Source organism: Colius striatus, chromosome 1 (genome assembly GCF_028858725.1).
Source record: "Colius striatus isolate bColStr4 chromosome 1, bColStr4.1.hap1, whole genome shotgun sequence".
NCBI lineage: Eukaryota > Metazoa > Chordata > Aves > Coliiformes > Coliidae > Colius > Colius striatus.
In genome coordinates this window covers 165,031,472-165,038,349 of record NC_084759.1, presented here as the reverse complement: position 1 = coordinate 165,038,349, position 6,878 = coordinate 165,031,472, and the positions used below count along the sequence as shown (strand labels likewise).

The 6,878-nt window shown below is 38.6% G+C and overlaps 1 protein-coding gene across 1 annotated transcript in view; it reads right to left on the bottom strand.

Annotated features, from left to right (window-relative positions):
- Nucleotides 1-5,922: 5,922 nt before the first annotated feature.
- Nucleotides 5,923-6,878, bottom strand: part of LIN7A (lin-7 homolog A, crumbs cell polarity complex component) — a 47,177-nt gene continuing 46,221 nt past the window's right edge. Inside the window, exon 6 of the mRNA XM_061993130.1 lies at nt 5,923-6,481. The gene's annotated coding sequence lies outside the window, so the exon portion shown is untranslated. The remainder of the gene's footprint in view (nt 6,482-6,878) is intronic.

The window sequence follows — 6,878 nt, the reverse complement described above, 5'->3', positions numbered from 1 at the left end:
CTCTCCAGTTCCAGTTTCTCTTGAACTGGGGAGCCCAAAAGCAATGCAGTAAGTCTCCTTCTTGCAAACAGTCAAGTCTATATTTTCCTTTAGGGGTACTAAGACCCAATGATAAAGAATGCAATTATTTTATTTGTTTAAAAATAGTTTAATTTCCTTAAAAATTAGTTTGTTTCTGTCAACACTACAAACAAGATATGCACAAACCTGAGTCTTGAAAGGTGGTGCTCGTGTAAGTTCTGCACCAGAAGCATGAAGTTATAAGAGAAATTAACAGTCCTCTGTTTGCTCCTTAAGAGTTTAAGAAAGGTTTTCAGTTTCTCCTTCCTTGTTGTTAAAAACTTACTTTGAAATAGAATTTTGAATCAAACTAAACTTTGGTTTCTGGATGACTTTTTATAATACAAACATTTCCAGATGGAATGGCTGAAGGCTCTAACTCTATGTTAGGATATTGCCAGGAGTTTGTTCCACATTTCCATCTCTGAAATCCTGCACAGACATGAATCTGTGTGCCAGAATTCTTCACCTGTTTGACTCCTGTAGGCAGTGCGTGCACAGTAACTGACCTACTGCACACGTGTGAATTCTATAATACACTCAAGTAGGTTTAGATGTCCTTCAGTTCCAGACAAGGAGCCGCTGTTTCAGCCAGAGGAGGGTATACAGTTGTTCCACAATCAGTGTCACCACATGTTGTGCTTTCTCAGCAGGGAACTAAATAAGGTGAAAATCATAACCTGCTGAAAAGGAGCTGACCCAGGAAAGAGGAGACAGTGTACTCTGATTATTTTTTTATCAAGATTTATCTACCACTTTTCTATCCCCTCAACATATTTTTTCACCCTTTAACCTTTGTGGGTAGTTAGATTATTCTATGTGTGGGAAGCAAGTCAGCTGTGGTGGCCATGAGAGGGCAGCTAATGGATATGGAGTGCAAGTGAAGGAGCAGAGCAGTCCAGGAGGTAGCCCTGGGCAAGCCCAGATGCCGCAGCTGGCTGGGAGATTGCACACAGGCAAAAAGCATCACTGCTCAGCTAAGGGAACACTTAGCAATGCGAGAGCTAGAATAGCTTTGTGGTGATGCTTGGGCTCTAGTCAACAACAAATTGGCATGAAAAAAAGAAATGGGGAGGGATTAGATGCAAGTAGACTTGGGATAGGAGAGAGATCTGTGGGAGAAGTAGGTCTGAGTTACTCTCACCTGAGGTGGATCCCCCCTTCCCCGCCTTAACACACTCTGGATTCTTCTCACAGTTTCTCGTGTTTGTTAGGCATTGCAACTTATTCTTACCAAAACTTGACACTCAAGAAGTGGCTTGTCCTCCCAAAATAAAATAACTTGTTTAGAGAAAAGTAACATCTGTATTTCTGGACAAGTTTCCACATGAGTGAAGAAAGCATCCTAACTATATTCCCCTTTCTGTGGTACTGCACTAGCTACCCTCTGTACTTCAGAAGTTATACTTTATGTGTGTCTAACTTTTGTTTAATTTCAACAGAAATGTTAGAGAACTGACTCCTGGGATATAGTTTTTAATTAGACCAGTTTACCAGGTTCTCAGCTGGATTATTACAAGTGCAATAGCTGGTCTGGTTTGGGATGTTGAAATGAAAAGGTTGGGCAAGATTTACAGCTTAAGGCTTAACATCAAGTTTTCCTTGAAACAAACACAAGTTTATGGATCTGTAAAATGTGCCCATTTGCAGGAAACACGCTGAGAATTGCCAGTGGGGAGGAACTGTAATATGACTAAAGAAGAAACTCTGTAGCACTGCGATGTGTCTAGATGTCACCTCTTTTCAGTCAGAACCCACCTTCATCCAAGCCTCAGAGCAAGAAACGAAGGGAAGAGGTATTCATCTTACCCTATCAGCTCGATACGGTTTTCATCAAAGCACAATTGCTGAATCATAAGCTTCTTCACATTTGGTCAGATGAGTTGATAAGTGTGAATCTAAGTATAAGAAAGTAAATTAAAAGCAGATTGGAGATGAAATCCCCATGAGATTTTTCTCTCTTGGATTTAGGCTGTTCCTTACAGGTATCTTCTGCTTTTGTAATCTTTTGACTTTGATAGCTGCATGCTTCTAGCTTTCAGAACTGGTCAGGTTTTGCGATGACTCTTGGCATCATAAATTTCTGTATTGGAAGTTTAATGGCTTTCATTTTTGTGCATCTCAGTAACCAAAAATCAAAAGCAATTGCTCTTGTTTTTGGCTGCAGGTACTATAAAATGCTCCCGTGCTCTCCCAGTGGTACCAGTGGCAGCATAGGCTTCTGCTGTCGGCATTCACAGACCAAAGCTCCTTGTACTCTGCTCATGTACACATGACAACCAAAGCATCTTGCTAACGATACCTGCACCGAGCTCTTAAACTTTGAATGTTTCAGAACAGACATCTTGTAGCAACAGGAACCTCCTTGCAAACCAGATCACACATAAGGCTTAGTAGTCCTCTGAGCTACGTGCAGAGACGAGAGAATTCAAACACTGGTGGCTGGACATGTATTTACTTATTTATGAGGAAGCTGTGCGTGAATGAAACAGCAAAGACCCCAAAAGACATTACTTCAAGGTAGTAATTTAGGCTATTTAGTCAGTGTGTCTGCATATAAACCCTTTTAAGGGATGCCTTATCCTGTTTTTAGATGCTAGAGACAGGTGGAATGAGTCGCATTTGAGGGAGGCCTCCAACTCTCTGTTGACTGTGGAAACAATCAGTGCAAGCTCTGCAGCTTGCCTGGAGACAGCTGAAGGCAGAGGCAATGAATCCATCAAATGTATATCTCAGTCTTTTTGCTGGTTTAGACTGTGTTTGCTTAATGGACAAGCAGGGTAAGCTTGGGTTTGCAATGCAAGAGTGTTGGAAATGCATCCCTAATTTGTCTTGACCGTCTCATGCATAATGGGCTATATTCCTCATCAGACATGTATTGGAGCAGGCAGCACACTCTTGTGAATTGTCCCAGAATACCCCCTGGGTTTGAAACTTGGTTTTATTGAATGCTAGATAGGGAAATAGTCTCACTAATGCCTGTACAGGGACAGTACTACTTCTAGCTTAGATGCAGAAGGATCCCTTTAGCTCTTCTAGACACAGTTCTGCATTAGGAGATTGTTTTATGGTTTAGTTTTCTTCTACAATCTCATTTTCAGTAAGACTCAGAAAGAATTGTTACTTTCTGAAGTGATCTTTCATCCTGTAACAAAATACATCTTCTATGAGCATAATTAGCATTTTAAAATCTGAAATTATGCTTAAAATCATGTATTTTTTCAGACACGGGCAAAACCACCCTTCTTCTTGTTTAGCATTTTTATAGCCTAGTCTTGTTTGCTCATGAGATCTTAATTTCATTTAGAACTCTAAAATCCCTCAAGTTAGTAGTCGAATAAACAGTTTCCTCTGCAAATGTGGCACAGAATTTTGTGCCTTCTGCAAGAGTTCTCAAAGGTTCCAGTCAGATACGAAGCTTGGCTTTAAAGAAGAAACACAAAAGCTACGATGCATAGGACTAAGAGAGGTCTGCAGATAGATTTTCATGTAATTTCTTCCACTCATGGATATTCATTGACCTTTCATCTATGATTTGTCACAGTAGAAGAGGGAAGCGCACACTGGTGAGCTTGCAACCTTATCAAGGGCTATGAAATCCTTCATTCCCTTATAAAGTGCCTGTCAGATCAGATGTCACAAACAGAAAAACTATGGGTAGCACAGCAAGTCCATCAACTTTAGTAAGTAAATGCCACCAACCCTGAATTTCTATTATCATTGTTGTCTCTTGCATCAGGATCTTTGGCATAAACAGACATGATGCAAGAACCTGTAAAAACTGCACGGCACCCCTTTGGTTACTGTACTAAAGAGACAGAAAAAACTTCTTAGACTCCTGCTCCAGTTTGCTGCCGGCACAGAGATACATACGGGAGCCCCAAGGGCAAATGTGAGCACTAAAACTCACCAAGTTGACTGAGGGAGTATCAATTCATTGCAGTGAAACAGCACATGCCAGGAGACCAGTCAGTTAAAATGCAATGCACAAGTACCTCCAGAACTGCATGGGGAAGTGTTATCCTCCCTGCTTGGGTTCTCATTCATCAATGCATGTGTGGAAAGAAATGCCTTACTGCACCAGGACCAAAGTCATTTGCATCACAAATGAAAAGGCTGTCTACAACTACATGAAGATGAGAGGTTTAGGGACACAGTTTATTCTGTGATTAAGTGGCTAAATGTTTTATTGATGAGCAAGAGGCATAAGAAGTGGCCCTTAAGAAGTTATTTCTTCCTGTTTCCACTTCAAATTGGTTGGTAGTTGTATTTTACTTACATTTTTCTTTCATCTTACTGTTAAATGCTGGCAAAGACTAGAATGTTAATTTTAGTGTGCATAAATGATTTATTGAATACTGATATAAGAAAATGAATTTAATATGCTTCTCTATATGAATGACATCCTATTATTGAAATTTATTAATCAGCACATTCCACTCCATCAAACCTAAATTTTTTGAGGGAGGGGAGGAGGTGGAGAGGCAGTTTGGAAAAATGCAGCACAGTGGGCTGACTAAATTTGAATACTAGGTCTCTGAAAATGCAGCTATCAGTGTAATGCAAATCATACTGATGACATACAGAACAGTTATATGCAGTCATAACAACAATTTATATACTGTCAATATTAACAGCAGTGTCTGTTGGAGAATACAGTTTTAAAATAGGTACGTACAATTTTATTAAGTATAAAAAGACACCGTGCAGAGCACAATACAATATATTTCATCTTTAATTCTGGTAGTTCTCAAACTCCACCATCATAATTGATATTGTCACCAACGACCACTGGATAGAATTACTTCTCTGTATAAAATGAGGCTTCTCTGTATGAGTTCATGCTGTTTGGTTTTAAAAATACAGTAATTTCCTTTCAATGGCTACTATACTAATCAAACACTGTCAAGACTGTTGGCTAGCCTGCATTTAGTTTCTAACATATGCTATGATACTGCCAATTTCCCCCGTTTTTCTTTGCCTCTCTCTGTTTGAGAACAGATCCTTCAAAATATTAACCGTTTCTGACTTTGTTCCAAGTTCACAACCAGAACACTGGTTCAGGCCGTTTCTACATTCCTCACGTTACTAAACTTTCACTGACATCAGCTGGAATTTTCAACATGCAAGGGCTGTAGCGTTCTCCCCTAAACTCCTTTTCTCCCCCAATCTTTTCTAACGAAGCATAGAAGGCATGCTGAAAATTTTGGGGGGGTCATTTTCTTACTCTCTCGAAAGTAGATGACATCTAAAGCCTTCCAGCTTTGACTTTTTTCTTTGGAAAAGCAGACATGTAAACTTAAGAACTTAGTTACAGATTTTGTTTGCACATTCCAATTTGGTTTGACTAAAAAGAAAAAACAAAGTCAGAACTCTAACTTCAAATTGATTTAAATGATAACGTGCGAGTCTTAAAAGAAACAACTTACACTTCCACCTCTCTAAAATATATTAATGTTAGAGTGGAAAATAAATTACAGAAAAGCTGAGATTATGCTGTCACAGTAATATCTGCCAAACAAAGCTTGGTCTTTTGCTAACATTAGCTTACTACATTTGCAATACATGCTAAGCAAAGACCCTACTTCTCTAACAGGTACATTCAGACAATATATATTTTATGGAATAAATATATAATATATCCAGTTATAGATTTCTGAATAGTAACTATAATAGATACAACCAATACCTACGTTTAAAAATACAGTTCTAAGATTCCCTAACTTTACTACTAATAAAATGAAAATTGATCTAAAACTTTCTCACTCTGTTGATGCATAATAAAATATATGGAAACACCAAGAGTAAAAAGCCAATTGCTTCTACAAATGGAATACTTTATAAATATAGTAAATTGCTATTTCCAGGGGGAAAATTGAAAATTATAAATAGGAAGTTAGGTTAAAACAGCTCTACAATATATAGTACAAAGTGACTATGAAGCGTGATGTATGACTTTGATGTCTGTGGCAAAATTTTGAACTGATGTAGTTCATTTCTGGGGATAACTGTATGGAAAGATTCTGTCCTCAAAAGCAGCCAATCTTGATCTCCTTAAAACAAAACTTTCACTGACTAGAGAAAGCCAACTGGCTAATTTGTCAGAGTAAGGAGTGCGAGATTAGATCAAACAGAATTATTTGGAAGCCCTGGACTTCTCTGTTTTATAGTGTTTACCTATCATGTTGTTCTCATTAGGAATAGAGTCACAGAAGTACCATTATCTGTGACAGCCATGTGCTGAAAAAAGTCTTTTATCATGACGATACTCTCCCTATGGATGTCTTAATTACATCACTCTTGCACTGCACATTCTCCAGATGAATTCTGTTTTGTGTTCCTGCAGTTGTTTCCTTTTGCGGGAGCTCTGGTGGTTGATCACTGAACTCTTGATCGAGGTTTCTTTTTCCTTGAGAATAACCTAGAAATTAAAGAAGTACATTTCTCAGAGCAAGCACAAGGAATCAAGGAATTAAGTTGCTTGCTGTCTCTGCTTGCCTTTCTTCTGTTTCAGTTTAAAGAAAAAAACAAATACTTTGCTAATTAAAAGATTTAGGTAACTGGAAAAATGAAAAACTTCACATGAGACTGTGCTATTTGTACGTTTGTCTCCTGCAATGGCCCTATTTTACACAGAAACTCAAAATTTACTTGATGAAGTACTACTGTTAATACCTCTTGCCTGAGCTGAGGCTCTGAGGTGGGACTTAGATCCTACTCAGAGCTTTTATTTGCATCAATAAAGCTGGAATTCTAGTGGTCACAGGACAGGGGATCTACAAGGTGTGTATTTCCCCCTAAATGTCAACAGAGGTCAG